The following is a 23146-nucleotide window of genomic DNA, read 5'->3' as shown; positions in this document are numbered from 1 at the left end:
TGAAAATTAACCCAACCAAGATGGTGGCCAGCAGCCACAGAGCTGGAGCAAGCAGACGGCTTGGTTGCTCCAGTGATGGAGGAAGCCAAGCTTCTCGCCTGCTGAGACTGGCTCTGAGCTCCACTCAAGGCAACAAAGTTTCAATTATAGAAGATAAATAAACCCCAGATATCTGCTTTCAGCCAGCCATGGCCACGGAGCTGGAGCCAGCAGGAGGCTTGTGTTGCCCCTGGAGATGGAGGAAGCCAAGCTTTCCACCCACCCTGGCCGTCTCTGAGCTCCACTCAAGGCTACAAAGTTTCAATTATAGAAGGTAAATAAATCCCAGAATAAAAGAAAAAAAGGAGAGGCTGGGAGCTTATGTTGCCGGTGGGGGGTTGGCCAGCCTGAAAACAGCCCTCAGGCCCTCACCCAGACTGGCCAGGCACCCCAGTGGGGGCACCCCAGTGGGGATACCCCATCCTAAAGGGGGTGTGGCCAGCCTGAAAACAGCCATCAGCCCCCGAGCCAGGCTGGCCAAACCTCCAAGTGGTAATGGTCCCCACTGGGGGTGTGTGACCAGCCTGCAAACAGCCATCAGCCCCTCACCCAGGCTGGCCAGCACCCCAGTGGGGACCCCCACCCTGAAGGGGGTGTGACAAGCCTGCAAACACCCATCAGCCCCTCACCCAGGGTGGCCAGGCACCCCAGCGGGACCCCCACCCTGACCCGGGACACACTTCAGGACAAACCAGCCTGCCCCCACCTGTGCACCAGGCCTCTATTCTATATAGTAAAAGGGTAATATGCAAATTGACGCTAACAGCAGAATGACTGGGAATGACTGGTCACTGTGACACACACTAACCACCAGGGGGCAGACGCTCAATGCAAGAGCTGTCCCCTGGTGGTTGGTGCGCTTCCACAGGGGGAGCTCTCCTCAGCCACAAGCCAGGCTGATGGCTGCCAGTACAGCGGTGGTGGTGGGAACCTCTCCCACCTCCTCACTAAGGATGTCCAACTGCAGCTTAGGTCTGCTCCCTGCTGATAAGTGGATATCCCCTGAAGGCTGCCAGGCTTCTAGAGGGATGTCTGACTGCCAGCAGGTGGACATCCTCTGAGGGGTCCCACATTGCAAGAGGGTATAGGTCAGGCTGAGGGAACCCCCGGAGTGCACAAATTTTTGTGCACCGGGGCTCTCATGGTAAAATAATAAAGCACATATATATGCCTCTTTGAATACTTTCTGTCCATCAAAATTCTTCAGTGGTTATATAGAATCTATAATGGTATGACATTTATCAGTAAAAATTTGTATTCTAAGGCAGAAGATAATAGGAGAAATATGATATGACATTCTCTCCGTGTATATGCATATATATATATATGTGTGTGTGTGTGTGTGTGTGTGTGTGTTTGTGTATGTGTATGTATACAGAAAATAACATTATGTAATAATTTTGTATAATCATATACATGTATAACAGTTTAATCAGTTCATATTATAACGTTGGTAATTAGTACTTTTTTTTTTTTTATCCTGGAAGAATAACTGCTGGGAATGGTTTTAAATTATAAAACCAAACCATCACCTAATGATAGCAGTCTTGCAATTATTAAAATAGATGCCTGGGATAATTGGTGTAAAGGAAGAAAACCCATACCACTTTGGGCTTACACTTAACCCAAGGGTTTATACCTTCAGTTTAAGGAGGGTAGCAACAGGAGATATTTTAAGGGGTAGAACTGAAATTTATATATATCAGGACCATGTGCTGATTTGGCCAAGCAAATAGTTATAAAGCAGACATATACTCAATGTTCCCTGACTACTAATTACTAGATAATGGGCTCATTCTGAAAAGCTATGCAAATAGAGAATGTGGTTAGGAATAACTTAAGGGAATGTATATAATTTGCTCTGTTGTAGTTCAGGTAACTAATTCAGTTCTCAAGGAATCCAATGGCAATCAGTGGAATGGACAAGGAAGGCCTTTGACAAAGAAATACTTGGTGTTGTCCTCTAGGGGATCACCTCAATGAAGAGCTCCAGCAAGGTGAAAAGTGACCTGCAGAATGCCGTGAATCAGCTACTGATCTCACCCTAACTTATACCTCAGGCAGGGTCATAATTTCCTAAAATTATCATCCACAATAAAATATATCAGACCCAGAATACACACACTTAACATACATTTATTATGTAAGATATGTTAGTTTTAGGAGCAATTAGATGCTTATTTTTAGTACATCACTTCCATAAACCATATGCAGGGAATGTGATCATTTAGAAATGTCATTTTCAAATTAATTAGGCATGATATATGGAAATTTTTGCTGTAATCTATACTAATAAAAGGGTAATATGCTAATTAGACTGGACGTCTTCTGGTTGTCCTTCCTGACAAAGCCAGGGGTGTGGCCGGCCTGCAAACCACCCTTGGCCCCTCGTCTCGGCCAGCCCCCCCTTAGCAGGGGTCCCCACCCCATCAAGGGCATGCCAGCCTGCAAACCGCTGGTAGCTCCTCACCTAGTCCGGCCCCGTCCCAGCGGGGACTCCCACCCCATCGGGGGTGAGGCAAGCCTGAAAACCCTGTGACCCCTGCCCCGGTGGGGACCCCTCACCCAGATCAGCATAGGCCAGCCGGCCCACACCAATGCACGAGGCCTCTATCCTATATAAAAAAAGGTAATATGCAAATTGACCCTAAGAGCAGGATGACCAGAATGACCACTGGACCAGTCACTATGAGACGCACTAACCACCTCTTGGTCCCTTTCCCCGTCCGGCAGATTCAGATCACCTGATGGCCACCCACTGCGGGGGCGGGGCCGGTGAGCAGGCAGGAACAGCTGACCTCTCAGTCTCTTCCCCCCATACTCAGGCACCAATCACCCAATGGGAAACAGGGAACCAGGGATGGGTGGCAGTGGGGGCCAGGGCCAGCTGGGGGCAGCTGGGAAGATGTCCCTGATTGCAGGCCAGGCCTAGGGACCATACCTACAAACAAATTTTGTGTGCCGGGCCTCTAGTATAATATAATTAAGGCTTTCTGACACAGATGCTATTTTGCTTAAGCCTTAATAAGTGAACGAAGAAGAAGTCATATCACTGATTTGATGCTAAATAGGTGGGTTAAGTACTGGTAAGTATTGGGCTGTTGGTATTTGGTTTCAGTAAGTCTTATGAAGAACCTCAGTGGCATTTTTTTCCCTATGTTGCTCTGCCATTACCTTCTATTTAAAAGTTTTATTTTATATTGATATAGTCAGTGATTTTGCATAATTTTATTTTTCAAAACAAAATTTTATCAGGTGCTATGTAACTCTCTGGGTCAACAGATATCATTAGTCTACCATGCTTGATAGAATAACATGAATTATAGGGTATAGATTGTGGTTCAAGAAAATGATTAACATTTTATTTAAGGGATATTAACAAATGTTGAACAATTGAGGATCTACTATCACTACATCTCAATTTGAAATCCTGCAAAACAAGAGCAATGTAGGGACATTTTTCAGAACAAGATTTCAATATACATTAAAAATAACTCAGTATAATTATTATGTAGTATTTATGTTAGGCCTAGGCAGTTTGAAATTATAGCTAAAACATTATCATTGGAATAAACTTTTTCACTGTAGAAAAGGACAAAATATTTTGACCAGGATAAGTAAGTTATAAAAAATTTATGGATATTAATTTTCCCAGTACCTCAGATTTCTACAGAGAGCAGGTGGAAGACTAGTTAATACTGTGCAACAGGTAAGCTAACTGCTAGTTTTGGCTTCTAAGATAATGCTCAACTTATAAGTATTATGTGCATTTTATAAATCAAACACTACCAGTTATAAGGTTTTCAATATATACTTGTAAGATAATCATACTGATATTAAACAATTCATCCTATCTAATAAAAGAGTAATATGTAAATTAACCATCACTCTGCAACAAAGATGGCAGCGCCCATAGCGGCTGGGGCGGGACGCTGATGGCATCACCCTGGCAACTCGAGCACAGCATCTACACCCCAGCCGCGTGGAGGGAGGGGAGGGGAGGGTCCTTGGGCCAGAGGCCAGGGTGAGGGACACTGGGCTCATGTCGCTGTGAACCCAGTTTCCCCTCCCTGGCCGCTCAGAGGGAGGGAAGGGAGGGGCCCTGGCTGCATGGAGGGAGGGGAGGGGCCTCGGGCCAGTGGCCGGGGCAGGAGACGCTGGCGTTGTTGCAGGCCGGGCTGAGGGAATCCGCCCCCCGCTGCACGAATTTCGTTCATCAGGCCTCTAGTATTTTAATAAAATACCTAATGCTAAAGATCACATTACTATTTGTACTGTTGTTTTTTGTTTTAAAGCTAGTACATTCAATTTGAAGTTGAATGTCTGTGACAGACAGTCACAATGAGAAAATAATAATTTTAATTCTACATTTTATGTGATCACCTGAATGAAAGATATATTCAAACATACCAACCTGGTCTAGAATATACATTTGAAAATATAAGAAACCTACAACAACCTCACTAAATCAAATAGAAAACAAATTCTTAAAATAAGTAAACATCCTTGGCAGATAATGTTTTACCTGAAATTTTGTAAATCTCATTGTTAAAAAGGTAATTTAATGCTTTTTAAAATATTTCCATATCTGTCATTATATAGAATTCACAAAGAAACTCTGAGACCAGATACTGCTAATTCTAAATTGTATGCATAGAAGTTGAGGCCTGAGGGACAATGCAAGATTTTCTCAATAGCACCCAGCTACTCAGGAAAGGATACAAGAAAGTTCCAAATCTTCCAACTCCCAGCACAGGGACTTTTTCCCTCACATCATTCTTTTTGAATTTCAGTATACATATTCTGGTTCCTCTTATCTATGGAATAATATTCCAATTAACTACAAAAAAACAACAACAACAACAAAAAAAACACTTGCTTCATTATGATGCTACTAGAGGCCCAGTGCACAAATTTTTGCATGGGTAGGGTCCCGAGGAGGTGGGGGTGGGAGGCCAGGACATGATTGGCCCTCTAGGCGGGTGGTGGGACACCCTTGAGGGCCTGGGACCCTTATCCCTCTCTCTGACATGCCCGCCAGTGATTGGGAGCCACCTGGTGGCCCCTTTTATAAGTTTTCTTCCTTTTGGAGCATTTAGGGAGGGAAAGTGGCCACAGTGGCCAAGGCTGACTTCCAGGATGTTGGCGGTGCTGTCAGGATCGTTCCAGTGGCACTGGTCTGTCAGTGCCTGGCATGTTCTCCAGGGATTGGACCTGCAGGACTACTGAGGAAGTGAGTGACTGCTGCCTGGCCGGTGGGCCTTCAGGACGGGTCAGTCAGCTGAGCAGTGCTCCTGCTGTGGAAGAGCACTGACCACCAAGGGGCAGCTCCTGTGTTGAGTCTGCCCCCAGTGGTCAGTGCACGTCATAGCAACTGGTCAACCGGTCATTGTAGTCGTTCTGTCCTAACAGTCACTTAGGCTTTTATTATATAGATATCTCATAATTTTACAAACCATTTTATATGTACATATTATTAAACATATTGCAAAGTCCAAACCGTTCAAAAATATATATTTTAGAGAAAATAAGATAAAAATCATTTTCTGGATTTTTTAAATAGTCAAACTGTAAGTAAATTTACCCAGGTTGTTTGCATTTGAATCTACTCTTAAGCCTAAAATCCCACCTGGGATGATTTCCGAGAATCTCAGTTAAAGTTTCTATTAAGGGTTATCTGGTCTAACCTCCTTCCCAGTGTTGATTATCAAATACTGTGCACTTTAAATTGAGGGGAAGAGACAGCTATTCAGCAGCATAAAATGCAACTGTTCATTACATTTAAAACTCTAAAAGCATTACTTAAAAATTCAAATGAGGAAATTACAACTGAGCATTTCAACTCACTCTCTCAAAACGTGGTCTGAACTTGAGTTACTCTCCTGTGTTAGCTAAAGAGGATGTTTTTCCCAAAGTGCAGTCAATATTGAACTTCTCTTAATGTTTCAAATATTGAAATGATTTTGAAGTAATAGTTCTTTATATAAACTGTAAACAACATCAGATATAGCTATTCTCCAAGTCCAGATAACAGATGTTTTTTTGGACATTCAGAGATGATGTCACTCTGTAACAAAGAGTATGATTAATACAAGATCAGAAAAGGAAATAAATAGATAAACAACTAATTCAGAAAAAAACATACGTGCAAAACTAGTCTATGTCATGAGCAATGGGACTTAAGTTTTGGAAAAATCAATTCACCAGCAATAAAAAGTGCTTTGGAAACCTAGAACAAGACAAGAGAGAGGTCTTTCCTGGCAACTGCATCAGTGCAGAGTCCTGGAGGAGAGGAGGATCATGGTGCGGGGGGAGGACAGCTTTTAGCTTACTCTGGTATGGAGTTGGAATAGAAAATGAGTGTTCTATTGCTGTGTTTTCTCTACTTCTTTACATAATGTATGTGAAACGTTCGACATTATGTTTATTCCATTTTTCCTTCCAATAGACCCAATGATGGAAAGAGTAAGGAAGGAATGAGCATTGATTTCATTTTCTAAAAAGAAATGAACTTGCTGGAGTAGTCAGGTAACACACTTTACAGGCTATGGAACACAGCATTTCAAACACAGCATACACTTAAGCTGGCAATACAACTATGACAGCTCCTCCTTAAAACCTCCTAAAAACTCCTCTTCAAAGAGATTTATGAATAATGTGAACTAAATAATTCATGGGATTGCAGATGCCAGTACAAATAGCCTCTTCTTTTTCAAGGTTTCAGTTTGTAGAACTGTGATCAAAAGCCTTCATCAGTCATAGTCATATTTGTCCTTACTCCAAACAAATCATATTTGCATGTGAATGTTTTTCATTGAACTGAGATATATAATATGTCAGCCAAAGCCCAACTAAAAGGCATTTTTATGCCATTTAAATTCAGTCAAATTAAAGTCTGAATGTAACCTAAAAGGTCTACTCTCAGTACTGTAATTTGACACATCATAAATAAGAATCATTTTTGTTAGCATAGATTCAGCACATGTCAGAAAATCGTACACAGTCATATTAACAAAGTGCTATCTCTTAGGGCAAAATAAACTATAAGGAAACTTTATATGTAGAGTAACAGAACAAATAAAAAGTGTAATATAGTGTCAGTGGTTCAAAGTCAACAATTTTCACTGACATTTACAGAAAAGAATAGATACCATTTTAACATGCTTGCCTGCCAAGAGAAATTGTCAAAAAATGTTGTTTTGTTTAAAGTTTAAACAAAAATCATGTTTCAGAATAGGCATATTTTAACAAGAAATCATAGGAACAGATGAATTCAATACTCATCGTTAACTTAATTCTTGGTCTTCAATGCTAGAGCTAGAAACATTGGTGAAATCATAAACTAAAAAGCCAAAGTTGAGTTGAAAATATCAACTGTTAGAAAATTGTTATAAATACTTTATTAAAGACCTCAGTGATGTGGGGCCCTAAATTTTTACTAAAGATTATGAACAGATGTCATAACAAATTTTCTGGTTTTCATTGACTAAAAGAAAGTATCACTGAATGAACATTGATTTTTACATGAAAATTGATAATTGCATTAGAGAAAAGGCTAGAATTCAAAGAATTAAAAAAAAAACTATAGTAAAGCAAAAAACAAAGCAAATAAAACATAGACTCTTGGTAAATTAAACTGCACTATTCAACCTTACTTATTTTAAATTCTCCCACATATAACCTGTGTATATTTTGGGACAGTCCATCTATTCAATCTACTCTGCAAACACCAACTTCATTGTCATTTTTGGGTCCTTATTAAAATGAAGAAAAACATTAAAGGTTGTACTCTCACATGAACTATCTTCATGATGGCTGAAAATAGTAACTTTATATTTAGTACATTCTTCCTATGTACTAAAGAGAGCTGAGGTGATTATAGTGCAGAATAGTGATTTTTAACTAGAGTGCCCAGTAACTTTTAAAACATGCAATACCTGACTAGTCAGGGGCACTGACCTATTTTCTCTTTGATTATCAGATCAAGAAAATGACAACAGCTAAACAAGAATAGCCATTCAGTGTAAATAAATCAAAATGATACCTTTTTTTCCAGAAAAAATATATTTTGTTAGAAAAAATATAATACATTTTTTGTTGTGCTGCAGAATTTTAGTGATTAGTTCATGTGTGCCATGAACTTAGTTAAAAGTCACTGGTATAAAATATATATAACATCTCAGGTACTAAAAAGAAAAAACTCTAGACATCAGATATCAGTACCCAAATTCTATTCACATGTTTAGAATCAAATACCCAAAACTCTAAAGGCAGAAAAACAACTGTGAATATTTTATTCTACTACCAGCAAGTGACAGAAAATCTAAAGTATTAACAAAGTATCTTTCCAAGTCCTCTTTTCATAAAATAGAAAAGCTTTTCAAAAAAACCCTTTACAAAAAAAAAAAACAACACAAAAAAAACCCCCTTTACATCTGAGTATGGTAATTCTTATAATATATGTCAAATGGGTGTGGCGTATTGGCAAGTAAGACAAAAATCTGGATTACTAATATTTTAACTCTTATTCAAGTGCATACTTGAGTTGGAAATATTAAAATATGCACAAAGAACATCTTATTTTCTTAAGGTAAATAATACCGATAACTTGTTTTGAAATGCTAAACTAGGGGAGGTTGTATTATTATTAATTAGTTTTGCTAAAAATTGTAGAAAGTTATAGGGGTTTGGGTGCCTATAAGATATAACATTGAAATATTTTTATATAACTATATAATATTTAATACATCTGCACAATGTCAAAATACACCTTTTGTTTTTTGGGTATGCAAAGTTTTCAGTATAGATGTTATTCTTCAGGTAAAGGAAAGGCAACTAAGTAAGGAAGATATATAAGCATATAATAAGGACAGTGGTTTTTATCTAAACACATAATAAAGATAGTGGAAATTTCCTAACTATATCAATCATATTTTTCAATGTCTATCCTATGTAATAAAAGGCTAATATGCAAATCAACCGAATGGAAGAACAACTGGTCAATGTGCACTGATCACTCAGTGCAGGAGCAGCCCCCTGGTGGTCAGTGCCCTCCCACAGGGAGGGCGCCGCTCAGCCAGCTGGGAGTGAGCCTAAGCCATCAGTTAGACATCCCCTAAGAGCTCCCAGACTGCCAGAGGGTGTAGGTCAGGCTGAAGGACCTCCCCCATCGCCAAGTGCATGAATTTTGTGCACCAGGTCTCTAGTTTTACAATGAAACCATATAATGACATAGTTTTCCTAGGAAATTTTCATTTTGGTGAACCAAGAAAATATTGGTACTCTATAGAAGGGAATGCATAAAATCTAAGAAACTTCTTCAGATATATAAATTATAAATCATAATGCAGAGAACTAGCAATTCCACATATTCTTTGAACATTTTATTATTTTGTTTTGTCACTTTGGGAGTAGACATTTAGTAAAAAAAATCTTAAAGTAGAGGAGAAACTAAGATGGCAGCATAGGTAAACACCGGGAAATCGCCGCCTCTCACAACAATTGAAAATTACCGCAAAGGACAGAGCAAACATCATCCAGAACAACAGGAAGGCTGGCTGAGTGTAAATTCTACAACTAGAAGGAAAGAAAAGCGCTGAGAGCCAGAGGCGCTGCGGAGGTGAAGTGCAGAGGTACGGCAGCTCGCACACGGGGAAAGGGGGTGGCACCTGAGGACGCGGCTGTCTTTTTGAATCACAAGCTCCCGACTGCTCTGAACTCCGGTTCCGGGAAGTCTCTGGGGACCCAGGACTCATACGGGGAGAAGCTGGTCTGTCCGGCAGCGGGCGAACTTGAAGGCGGCTTTCCCTCAGAGGTGCTTGCAGCAATTAGCAGGTCACTGAGACCCGCGACTCCGGGCGGAGAATCAGCCATAGCTCCTTGATCCGCCCTTTGATTCCCTGAGACCCCGCCCCACCCAGGCTGCGGCAGAGGCTTTTGCATGTGAATGTACCTAACTGCAGCCGAGCCAGGCAGACCGCTCCTTGATCCGCCCTTGGATTCCCTGAGACTCCGCCCCACCCAGACTGCAGCAGAGGCTTTTGCATGTGAATGTACCTATCTGCAGCCAAGCCAGGCAGACCCAGAACTTCCAAGAGAAGGCCAAAGCCCCCGCAGCAGCTTGCATTGCTTCACAGCCGAGCCTCTTTGTGGCTCCTGCTGTGTGGCCTCAGGCAGAGGCTGAATTAGCACCTCCTTAGATCCAGGAGCCATTGTACCCAGTGGTCAGAGGGGGACCATCCAGATTGCAACTCCTCAGATCCATAAGGGACACACTCAGGGAGCAGACTCAGTGAGCACCAAAGCCCCACTGAAGCAAGTCTTGCCCCAGAGGGGTGTCTTCAGCACAGAAGTTCTCCCACTTTAGACACAGCTGATTCTCACAGCCAATTGGCCTGGAGTTCAATTCCTCCCAGTGATCCTACAACAACCAAGGCACCAAGAGTGCACCAAGAGTGTCCACCCCAGGTACCTGGGGAGGCTGAGCTACTGGGCCCTACAGGACACCTGGCGCGCAGGGCCACTCTATCAACACAGGGAAGCTGCCAAAATGCGGAGACAAAGAAACAGGTCACAAATGGCAGAAATGGAGGAAAGCAAACGACTGGATATAGAGTTCAAGGCCACGTTTATAAGGTTTTTCAAGAATTTTACGGAAACCGCCAATAAATTTAATGAATCCCTCAATAAGTATAGTGAGACCATGGAGGACATGAAAAAGGACCAGCTAGAAATTAAGCATACACTGACTGAAATAAAGAATAATTTACAGAGATCCAACAGCAGACAAGAGGATCCCAAGAATCAAGTCAAAGATTTGAAATACAAAGAAACAAAAAATACCCAACCGAAAAAGAAAAAAGAAAAGAGATTCCAAAAATATGAAGATAGTGTAAGGAACCTCTGGGACAACTTCAAGCGTACCAACATCAGAATTATAGGGGTACCAGAAGGAGAGAGAGGGCAAGATATTGAAAACCTTTTTGAAGAAATAATGACAGAAAACTTCCCCTACCTGGTGAAAGAAATGGACTTACAAGTCCAGGAAGCGCAGAGAACCCCAAACAAAAGGAATCTAAAGAGGACCACACCAAGACACATCATCATTAAAATGCCAAGAGCAAAAGATAAAGAGAGAATCTTAAAAGCAGCAAGAGAAAGACAGTCAGTTACCTACAAGGGAGTACCCATACGACTGTCAGCTGATTTCTCAACAGAAACCATGCAGGCCAGAAGAGAGTGGCAAGAAATATTCAAAGTGATGAATAGCAAGAACCTGCAACCAAGATTACTTTATCCAGCAAAGCTATCATTCAGAATAGAAGGTCAGATAAAGAGCTTCACGGATAAGAAAAAGCTAAAGGAGTTCATCACCACCAAACCAGCATTATATGAAATGCTGAAAGGTATTCTTTAAGAAGAGGAAGAAGAAAAAAGGAACTCTTACCATTTGCCACATCATGGATGGAACTGGAGAGCGAATAAGTACCACAGGATCTCACTCATTTGTGGAATATAATGAACAACATAAACTGATGAACAAGGACTGATCCAGAGACGGAGAGGCATTGATTGGACTATCGGGCCTTGGAGGGAAGGTAGGGGAGGGTGGGGGTAAGGGGGAAAGATCAACCAAAGGACTTGTATGCAAGCATATAGGCCTAATCAATGGACATGGACAACGGGGGGGTGAGGGCATGAGCGGGGGGGGGGGGGTAGAGGGTAACGTGGGGACAAGGACACATATGTAATATCTTAATCAATAAAAAATATATTAAAAAAAATCTTAAAGTAATTCAATACTAATATAAAATATATAAAACAAACCTCTAAAATACATAGAATATAAAATATACCGATACTTCTATAACTGTTTATTCAAATATGTACATACATAATTATAGCTTTGTCATTCTATAAGTGAATATCTACTAGAATATATTAGATATAAAAATTACTTAAACCACTTTTTCTTTGTTCTGATCTAACAAATAAAATATACATTTTAATAGGTTTCAAGTTTTCATCATAAAAATGAAAGAGAAATAAGCAAGGATTTTTCTGATGACCTAGATTTTCTTCTTTCCCAATACCTACTTGTGAATTGCTCATTCAGATACTGAAAAATGTATACATTTTTCATATTTCAATGATAAATGTCATCAATTCAAAAGTAGGTGCAATTTGTATGTAAACAATCATCTTAAACAAGTCAACATAGGAAAAAATATCTAATATGCTAAGGAAATTAGGACAATTCTGATACAAAGGTACTGACTTTATAGAAACAACAAGGAATGGCTTGTGGCAGAAAAACAGAATATATCAGTGGGAATGTGAGTGCCAATGAGAGGAAGCCAAGAGATGGGGATATAGCAATGTATATTGGAAGCAGACACTGATGAGGGCAGATGTAGAAAAATGATTATCAACTTTAGACCCTAGAGCAACATGAATGAAATCACATCCTTGTGTTCTGGGAAATAAAACAGGCAACTTGGATAGAAATAAAGAGAAGCTTTAATTATCTAAAGTAAATTGGGAACAACCCATGGTAATACTGAAGTGGGGTTATTATAGAACACAATGTAGAGTTAATTCAGAAATCAGTTTGTTCAAAAACATCAACAGCTGGGTTTAATAATAGACAAAATGAATCAGAAATGAATAAAACCTTGAGATGGAAGATTATCTTAGCTGCTCTAATCATATTATTAGATTTTCTAAGGAAAATAAAATGACAATCTATATAAGTAACTTATTTGCGTGAATATAGTTTTAAGCAACATTTTTTAAGAGAAAAATTGAGATCATATGAAATTTAATATACATATTTCAGGGACACTTCCTCAGTCTTATGACACAATGAGCAAATTATAGGAATAAAAAGGGATTCACTATAAATAAAGATGAAATGTGATGGGGGAAAGCCATAAGTAACTTTAGAATAAATTTTTCAGAGTTAAATTAGACTCCAATTAGCTTCTTTTTTCTTAGGCCTTTGAATGTAAGGTTTGGAGGTCAGATACCAGGTTTCTCAGCCTGTTAGCAGATTTGTAATGAGCCTGGCTCACAAATGGCAGGAGGTTCTGTGAACAAGCTCTACGTAAATATCTCAGCATGTGGAGCTCAAGGGAATGTACTGTGAAGTCCCCAAAGGGTTTACAATTGGCAGCTGACTCCTTGTACATACAGACAAATTAAAAAAATCATCATGGAAAAAAATAAAAGTGAAGAAATAAGTTTTCTGCCAGATTATTGATTTTTTTAATTAAATTTGCCTGCACAGTGTCTCTTGTAATGTTCACGCAACACATCTACTCACTAGAAGCTTTCAACGCCAGGTCTAGAAACCAGCCCTCATCACTTACTGACATAAATGAGCAAGCTATGCCATCCTTCTGTGCCACAAATTCTTCATCCCTAAAATGGGACAATAATAACAGTACCTGACACATAGAATTATAATAAGAATATAATTATTCAATAAGATAGAAAGCACTCAGAACACACTCTGGCACATGCTAAGTGCACAGAGACTGTTTTTATTGCACCATTTATGGCCTCACAGAGAAATTATCTGTTTCCTTGCTCTCCCTTTACTGGGGGCTTGGTTTTCTCTGCTCACTAGTAGGGACCCATTTCCTCATACAGACTTCAGTGTATAGTAGACACTCAGGACAGTTTTTGAACAAGAAATAAAGATAAAAAACGTACTTTGTGCCAAGTACTTTAGTCTGAAGAAACAAAGGATGAAAATAATAAGATGTTTGACAATTTTCCACTAAGCATTGATGTTATTTTGAATGATCTTGTCCTTTGTATTGGCTTTGAGTACATTTAAAAAAATAGAATGCCAAGTGTCCTAACAAAGGATATAACACACTTAAGGTACTTTTTCAATTGATCTAATATTGAGTTATTTTGTTTGAAAAAAAAAAATCACCAAGTATAAAATAGGTAAGAAACCATCGAGGTAACCTTTAGCAGCACGTTAAAGAAGGAAAAAGGCATGCAAATATACCTCATAATTGCCATATAAATTGATCTTGTATTAGACATATTTAGAGCTGCTTGACTTACCACCCCAACCCTAACTCTCACCTGGAGAAAAGGGTAAAATACCCTCCTTCAAGAAAATGCCTGCTGAGTTTCCCTATTGGCATTTGTTATTGCAAATCTAATTGTCCAATCAATCATTTTCTCCTCTACATTCTTGATATATAGCATTAGTACCCTGCTTTGAAAAGGATCAGCCAATTTCTATCAGAAATGAATGTTTAGATAATTTATATAAGGTGATCAGTGAGAACTGAAACGGAAAGATTTTACATGGTACATAGCTGAAGTCAAACTAGACAGAAAATGGAAAGTGGGCTAGGAAAAGGAAAATATAGATGATAGATTTCTTGGAAGCATCTCCTTTCAGGAAAATACTTATATTACTCCCTAGATTCCTTGGATTTCTATTCAGTTAATCCTATTTATGGGGAGCAATATGAATGTATATTCATTTATTGAAAACAAAAGGCTCCTGGAAACATTAAAAAACAACAACATGTGTTTAAATAGAAAGACCCAGGACTAAAAATAATATGTACCATAATACACATTTAAAACACTGAAGAAGAAAACATGAAGTCTATGTAGTGTAGTATTGACTCACCTAAAGAACACCTTTGATGAGTGACTCTCCTGGGGCTTAAGCTTTATTAAAACCAAGTTGACTCATTACAAAAAAAATAGAATTCTGCATAAATTATTCAGGGCAGTATAGGCCAGTAGAACAATTCCTACAAAGTATATACAGAAGGTGTTCAGAAAACACTTTATTGAATTTTAAGGGAAATGTCCTTTTTACACTGCATAGTATAAGACTCTATCAGAATGAGAGAGCGATTCTGGGTCAGACAGGTTTTGTTGCATGTGAATAGGAACAAACTTAAAAAAACTTTGAATTTTACAATGTTTATGACTTCTTACTCGATGTTTCTTTTAAGCCATTTAGAGCCTTACCTCTTATTTCAGTCAGCTCATTTTCTGTATTGTCTCAGCCCCTGTATCTAGGTTGTATGTGTAATTGGTCAGTAAAACACTGCTGAAACTGAGAATCACGAGTTACAATGTGTTCAGAATCCTCAGGTTATAGCCCTTTATCCCATTTGAAAACAGAACGTCTCTGATAAACCATTTGCCCTTATGCTGATAAACTGTTTATTCTCTTAGTGTGAAAGGATTTTTTACATTTCATTTTACATACTAAACGTGTACATATAAGTCTTTAATCTCTATGCCATGGAAATCTGACATCATTAAAATAGTATTAGTCATCCAGAAGCCGTGAAGAAAAGTGTAAGATTAGTGGAGGGGTCCTGAATTTTCACTTTTCTTAATGCTAATACTGTAAATCATCCAAATGACATTTAACTCTTTTGGAATTGAAGAAAAGCTCCATGAAAAAAGTATTTTTTCTTCTCCCTCCTCTCTTTTCAATGACTGGAATGAAAGCTGATCACATTTCTAGCAACAGAGAGAGGTAAGATGAGTACCATTAAGTAAAATTTTATAGCCCAAAATTTCAGTTGAAAGTATCAATTTAAGATATATATTAATTTAAAGATATATATATATATATATATATATATATATATATATATATATATATATATCTTCCTGTTACAGGAAGGCCTAGAATCAATGACAAATCTAGTATCAATGAGCAACTCCTGTATCATAATTGAGGTCTATAAATACATTTCCATTAAAATTAACTAGGACTTCTCAAGGAAACAATTTTTAGGGGGACGAGAAGTATACCATCCAGAAAGCTAAAAAGCAATAAAAGTCTACTGATTTTATGCCAAAAGAATTGAAGAGTCAATCACTAGTCAAATATGGGACTATCTGAGTAATTACTCTGATAGATTTAAACACATCAAATATGCTTAAGTTTATGAACACATACTGATCCCCAAAACAAAGATGCAAATTCATAAACAAACAAACCGATTTAGAAGATGCCAGGAGCTCAACTAGTTATTTTTAAATTGTCAAAAGCAAACATAAAAAAGCAATAAACATTTATTTTACTTTTCCTATATGACTAATACCTCAGGGAGACAAATCATTGATAAAATTAAGAGATAATGTAGAATTAGAATATCACAGTTAGCTTCTCTAGATGTTGAGGTTCTGGTAAAGATGGCAGCATAGGTAAATGTGGTGCTTGAATCCTCCAACAACCACATCAAAATTATGACAAAGCTAAAGAATAACCATCACACAAAACTGCCTGAAATCTAGCTGACCAGAATTCTTATAAATAAGGATATAAAGAAGAAGCCACATCAAGACTGGTAGGAGGAGCCGAGACATAGAACGGCTGCTCCCACACGCACATGTGGTGGATAAAAATTGGGAGAGATATTTCACCTGTGGAGTTCCCTGCTGAGGAGCAAGGGGTTTCAGTCCCACACCAGGCTGCTAGCCCAGGTTCCAGTGCCAGGAAGAGAAGACCCCGTAACTGCTGGTATAGAACTAGCAGAGATTGTAGCTTCATGAGACAAAGGCTCCTGGAATCCTAGCTGTCCTCTTAAAGGGCCATACATGGACATACTCAGGCTCACTTGCTCTGAGCTCCAGCACTGGTACAGTAGCTCAAAAGGCACCAGGGACATATAGGGAATAATTGAATTGTCTGAAATCAGGCCAAGAGCAGGAGGGGAAGTTTTCTCCCACACAGAAGCACTGGCAGAGGCTATTGCTTATTTTCTGGGCCCTCCCTACTAACATCTGGCATTTAGGCACCATTTCTGAGTGTCCAGCAAGGTAACCTGGCTAGCTCTTTTTTGCCCCTCCTCTCCCAGAGGTGAATCCCTGAGACCCAGCCCCATCCAAATTGTGGGCTTTCCCAAGCCATTTCCATTGTTTTCTCCATACAAATGGCTATCTTGGCTTATGCTTTGGACTTACCTAAAATCTCTTAATCAGCATCTGACCTGATAATACTCCATACCCCTTGCTAAGTGTTCCCAGGCCAGACACTAGTGGCAGTAGGTGTTGGTTTGCAGGTTGGCTTCTCCTGGGCACCTCCAATACTGGCACAAGTAACAGCCATATGCCAATTGCTTTGTGGCTCATGCTGAGTGGCCCAAAGAGGGCACAGATGGCAGCTCACCTTGGCCTGAACCTTCTAGTAGGCCTCAGAGCCAGCGTACCTGGTGGATAGTTACAGGCCATGACAGAGCACCACCTAACCACCTCCACATGTGACAAACTCAAAGGACAGACTTAGCAAGCAGCAGAGCACTGCCGAAGTAAATCCTGCTTTGTGGGGGGTCAGTCCTGCTCTGTAGACCCTTCATGCTGGTCTCAGCCAGTCCCTGCAGCCAATCATCAAGGGAAATCCCTCCCATTGAGGTGCCAACAATAATCAAAAATCAACTACAACAGAAGGTGTATACTGCCCACACCGGTTGGGGGAATGCACCTGGAGTGCCCAGGTCAGGTTATTGTGGAAGTTATGCCAGTGAGCCCTACAGGACATCTACTATATCAGGTCATATTTGGAAAATAAGGAAGCAAAAAACAACCAATCAGAACAGCAAAAGGGAAAAATAATTTTTTTTAAAAAAGAGGATACTATAAGGAGCTATTGGACAACATCAAGCACACATTCACATCATGGGGGTGCCAGAAGGAGAAGACAGAGAGCAAGGAAGTGAAAACCTATGTGAAAAAGTAATGATGGGGAAACTTCCCTGACCTGGTGAAGAAAAAGACATATAAGTCCAGGAAGTGCAGAGAGTCTCAAACAAGGTGAACCCAAAGAGGCCCACACCAAGACACATCATAATTAAAATGTAAAAGGTTAAAAGCAGCAAGAGAAAAGCAAAATCAGTAATCTTACAAGGGAGCCCCATAAGACTGTCAGCCGATTTTTCAACAAAAACTTTGCAGGTCAGAAGAGATTGGCACAAAATAGTCAGTGTCAGAGCATTATGCTAAGTGAAATAAGCCAGTCAGAGAAAGACGAATAGCACATGATCTCACTCATTTGTGGAATACAATGAACAACATAAACTGAGGGACCAAAATAGAACCAAAGTCATAGAAGAATCGAACAGACTGCCCAACCAATGAGGGAAGGCAAGGGGTGAGGGAGTAAGAGATCAATCAAAGGACTTGTATGCATGCATATGAGCAAAACCAATGGACACAGACAGGGTGTGGGAGGGTGAGAGCACATGTTAGGGGGTGAGGGCAGCCAGGGAGAGGTCAATGGGGGAAAAGGAGACTTACGTAATACTTTAATAAAGAACTTGAATTAAGAAAATATATTTAAAGTGATGAAAACCAAAGACTTACAACCAAGACTACTTTACACAGCTAAGCTATCATTTAGAGTTGAGGGACAGATAAAGAGCTTCCCAGATAAGAAAAAGCTAAAGGAATTCAACACCATCAAGCCAGTTTTACAAAAAAATGTTAAAGGGTTTTGTTTAAGAAGAAGAAAAAATAGTAAAACTATTAATAATAAAGTTAAAATAAATACATATCTATCAACAATTACTTTAAATGCAAATGGTTAAATGTTCCAATCAAACGACAAATGGAGGCTAAATGGATAGCAAAACAAGGCCCTCATATGTGCTGTTTGCAAGAGATTCAGTTTAGATCAAAAAACACACAGACTGAATGTAAAGGTATAGGAAATATATTTCATGAAAATGGAAACAAAGTAACAAAAAAACTGGGGTAGCAATATTTATACCTGACAAAATAAAGTTTAAAGCAAAGGCTATATACTGCCTGCCCACAGTACAAAGTTCAAGAGTCCACGCACAGGGCCATGTTCTCATCTGCCAGTAACAACCACCAGCATAGCCAGAGCCATGTCATACCCACCTGCATGGTGCCCAACAACAATGCCCTGCAGCTGCCCCATGACTATAGCTCTATGCCCAGGGGGATGCTCTTCTCCACCACACCAAGAGGAACCCAAATAATCTATGGCTGAAAGTTTCTGTTGGATAGTTTCAATTCTCTCTTGCCTCAGATGCAACCCTGCGATCTGCCCAATACCACAGGATTCATCAGCCCTGGAATCTTAATCAAAGACTCCATAGTAGAAGTAAATAATTTGAATATCTTGAGCAATCATGAGAGAAAGCATGTGTCTGGGGATGATGATCAGTTTGAGATGGGCATCTCAAACTGCAAGGATCAGAAGAATAGCAGCAAAACTGATACCTGTGTATACCTGATGTGGCCAATAGGATCAACAATGAAAAGGCACTACCAGCAGTCCCCACTGCAGTCTCCCTCTCCTTCTCTTCCTCTGGGTGCCAAATGATGCAAAGATGAGCTTCATCTGACCATTTCCTCTCCCAGTTAGGCAGATTAGATTGAAGGCCTGTGGGATATTTCTGTAGACCTAAGCAGCCCGCAAAGAAAAACAATGGAATTCCTTTGGCTTCCCTAGTCATTTTCATATTGAGAAACATCTCCCACACCATTTTTTTTAAATCCCAAATCAAATATCAACCTACTAACAAATGCAATCTGGGAAGTCTGGGGCAGTGTCGCAGAGGTTTGGTGGGTTCAGCATTGTTCATGTTCTTACATTGTGTCTCTCTTTCATGGCTTCTGCCCACAGATCAGTGCCACAAGAGCCTGGGTGTGGGGTCTTCCAAACCAGAGGAAAATAAGTAAGAAGAGAACTGCTTTTCCTTTTCCTTTTGTCTTTGGGGACAGTGGAGGTTGTAAAACTCTAATAGGAATGCCCTATAGCACAGTTTTGAGCTCTACTTCCCCTCTATTTTCTATAATGAATGTCTTTTGTCTTTGGTGTTATAGTTCATTTTCCCATATCTTTACTTAGCACATTTGGGAAAATAATGGTAAACTCTCTACATGAAAAGGGAGTCATCAGTAACCAGCTGTTCTTTCCTCCTCTTCTTCCATTTCCCCCTGCTTGCATCATTTTGATTGAAGTTCTGTTGTTCTCTGAGCATCCAGGTCATTTCACTGCTCTCAGAGCACGTCCATACCAAGTGATAGAGGCACTTTAGGTAAGGCGTGATCACAGTATTCTGCATTTGATACTTAAGATTAACCTTGGAAGAGCATTGACCCATTTGAGTACCTAGTCTCAGTGGTCATTGTTTTTCAAACCAATGAGCATTGTAATATGCGCAATCTCAGATTTTTAAATGTATATTTTAGTTTAACATTGACTTCCAGAAGTTTCTTAGAAAAAAACTATTTTTTTTTTCCTTTGTGCACCTGTTTTATTATTTGGCTGCTGAGAAAGGTAAGCTTGGGCTTAAAAATGTGCTCCTCCCCATTTTTTTTGCCTTTCCCATTGTACTCTGAATTTACCTTCCTTTCTCCTCCTCCCTCTCTCCCTTCCTCACTTTCTCTCTCCTTCCTTTTTCTCTGCCAGGCCATTTTCAAAGATACCTCAAATTTTGGTATCTGATAGTATCTGTCACTTCTATTATCTGAGGAGTGACCTTTTATTTTTTAAGATGACCACAGGCCTATTTTTAGAAATGTTTTTTAGTACAATTTTGAACTACAACTTTTTAATCACATCTTCCAGGGTTAGGAAGGTGATAAATATCTGTAAGCAAATCTGCTGTTCTATGTCACCATCCTTTGTCTCCTGCAGTTTCTATGAGCTCTTTCCTCCTCCCTCTAGTTTTGGGTGTGCTATTTGGCATTTTTAGTGCGTGGTTTGTAAAGCTGGACTATTCTGACTTGTGAAAGCCTTCTTCTTTTCTGTTACTCTTTGCTCTGTCATTGCACATCCTCCCCAGCTAATCTCCTGACAGTTGACTGGCATACCCTTCCCTTTGCGGAAAGACTAATACCTCTGCCTCCTCATAGAAAGACAAGTAGCCACTGGTGTCCTGGTCTGGGGTTGGATCTGGTGCCCTGAACCTCATATTGCACGATCACATCCCAAGGTGAGAGTAACAGGCCAACTGGTTAAGAAAGAAAGCTGCTTGTTTTTCTTTTGAAATATGAAAGGACTCTGCTTGCAAACACATTTTAGATATGAAAGGGAAAATGTCTGAGGAACTTTGTTCTGTTTTCTGCTATAAAATGTGAATAGTTCAAAGAGTGAAACCTTTTGTGATGGTTGCTATCTCTCAGAAATAAGCTGGACCACCAAAAGTTTAGAGATGCCTTCAGTCTCAAAAATTGATGATCAGAAAAGTATGCTATGTTTGTTTGTTTACTATATACCTGTCCTGATTTTAATTAAACTTCAAATTTCACTTATAAGCAACAACAACAAAAAATATACAAAGGCTGTATAGGAGACAAAGAAGGACCCAGCAAGTCCATCTCTGGGTATTTATTCAAACAAATCCCAAACAAATTAAATATGTATACTAATTGCATGATTATTTACAATATTTACAATAGCTATGATATGAAAGCAACCTCATTGTTCATAAATAGATGAATGGATAAAGAAGAAGTGGTGCATATATACAATGGAATATGACTCAGTCGTAAAAATAAATATAATCTTGTCATCTGCAGCAACATGGATAGACATGGAGGATATTGTGATGAATGAAATCACATAGAGGAATACAGATGCCATATAATTTCACTTATATGTGGAACCTAAATAAAACTAAATGGCCATATCAATAGATACAGAAAAAGTATCGACAAAATCCAACACCCATTTTTGCTAAAAACTCTCACCAAAGTTAAAATAGAGGGATAATACCTCAACATAATAAAAGCCTTATATGACAAACCTGCAAGCCAAGATCATACTCAATGGGCAAAAACTAAAACCATTTCCCCTAAGAACGGGAACAAATCAGGGATGACCACTTTCACCACTCTTATTCAACACAGTACTGGAAATCATAGCCACAGTGATCAAAAAAGAAGAAATACAAGGCATCCAAATTAGAAAGGAGGAAGAAAACTCTCATTATTCCAAAATTACATGATATTGTGCATAAAAAACCCTAAAGATACCACCAAAAAGCTACTAGATTTAATAAATGAATTTGGTAGTGTAGTAGGACACAAAATTAATACCCAGAAATCAATGGCATTTTTATACACCATTAATGAATTCTCAGAAAGAGAAACTAAAAAGCAATCCCATTTACCATTACAACAACAAAAAAAATTAAGGTACTTAGGAATAAATTTAATCAAGGAGGTAAAGGACTTGTACTGTGAAAAGTAAAAGATATAGAGGAAGATACAAACAAGTGGAAGGAAATATCATATTCATGGATTGGCAGAATTAACATCATTAAAATTTCCATAATACTTAAAGCAATCCACAGATTCAAGGCAATCCCTATTAAAACACCAATGTAATATTTCACAGATGTAGAGTAGATATTTCAAAATTTTATATGGAACCAAATAAGACCCCGAATAGCCAAAGCAATCTTGAAAAGAACAAAGTTGGAGGGATCACGATTCCAGATATGAAGTTATACTACAAAGGCACCATGATCAAAACAGCCTGGACCTGGCAAAAGAATAGGCATATAGATCAATGGAACAGAACAGAGATCGGAGAAGTCAACCCAAGCCATTATGCTCAAATAATAATTGACAAAGGGAGCAAGAGCTTACTTACAATGGAGTCAAGAGAGTCTCTTCAATAAATGGTGTTGGGAAAATTGGACAGATACATGCAAAAAAATGAAACTAGACCACCAACTTATACCATACACAAAAATGAAGTCAAAATGGGTAAAATACTTAAATGTAAGTTGTGAAACCATAAAAATCCTAGACAAACCCATAGGCAGCAAAATCTCTAATATCTCTTTTAGCAATAGATATACAGATATATCTCCTAGAGCAAAGGAAAATAACCAAATGGGACTACATCAAAATAAAAAGTTTCTGTACAGCTAAAGAAACCATCAAAATGAAAAGGGAGCCCACTGCATGCGAGAACATATTTGGCAATGATACATCTGATAAAGAGTTAATATACAAAATATATAAGGAACTTAACAACTTAACAAAAGGAAGACAAATAATTTAATTTAAAAAATGGGCAAAGGACCTAAATAGACACTTCTCCAAAGTGAACATACAG

General features: G+C 39.1%; 1 protein-coding gene and 1 pseudogene across 3 annotated transcripts in view; one reads left to right on the top strand and one right to left on the bottom strand.

The window, feature by feature from the left end:
- Positions 1-23146, bottom strand: part of CADM2 (cell adhesion molecule 2) — a 1212655-nt gene that overhangs the window by 383378 nt on the left and 806131 nt on the right. The window lies entirely within an intron of this gene.
- Positions 18890-19393, top strand: LOC118677576 (annotated as a pseudogene).

This window comes from Myotis myotis, unplaced genomic scaffold, assembly GCF_014108235.1.
Source record: "Myotis myotis isolate mMyoMyo1 unplaced genomic scaffold, mMyoMyo1.p scaffold_m19_p_2, whole genome shotgun sequence".
Classification (NCBI taxonomy): domain Eukaryota; kingdom Metazoa; phylum Chordata; class Mammalia; order Chiroptera; family Vespertilionidae; genus Myotis; species Myotis myotis.
This window is presented reverse-complemented; position numbering and strand designations above follow the sequence as displayed.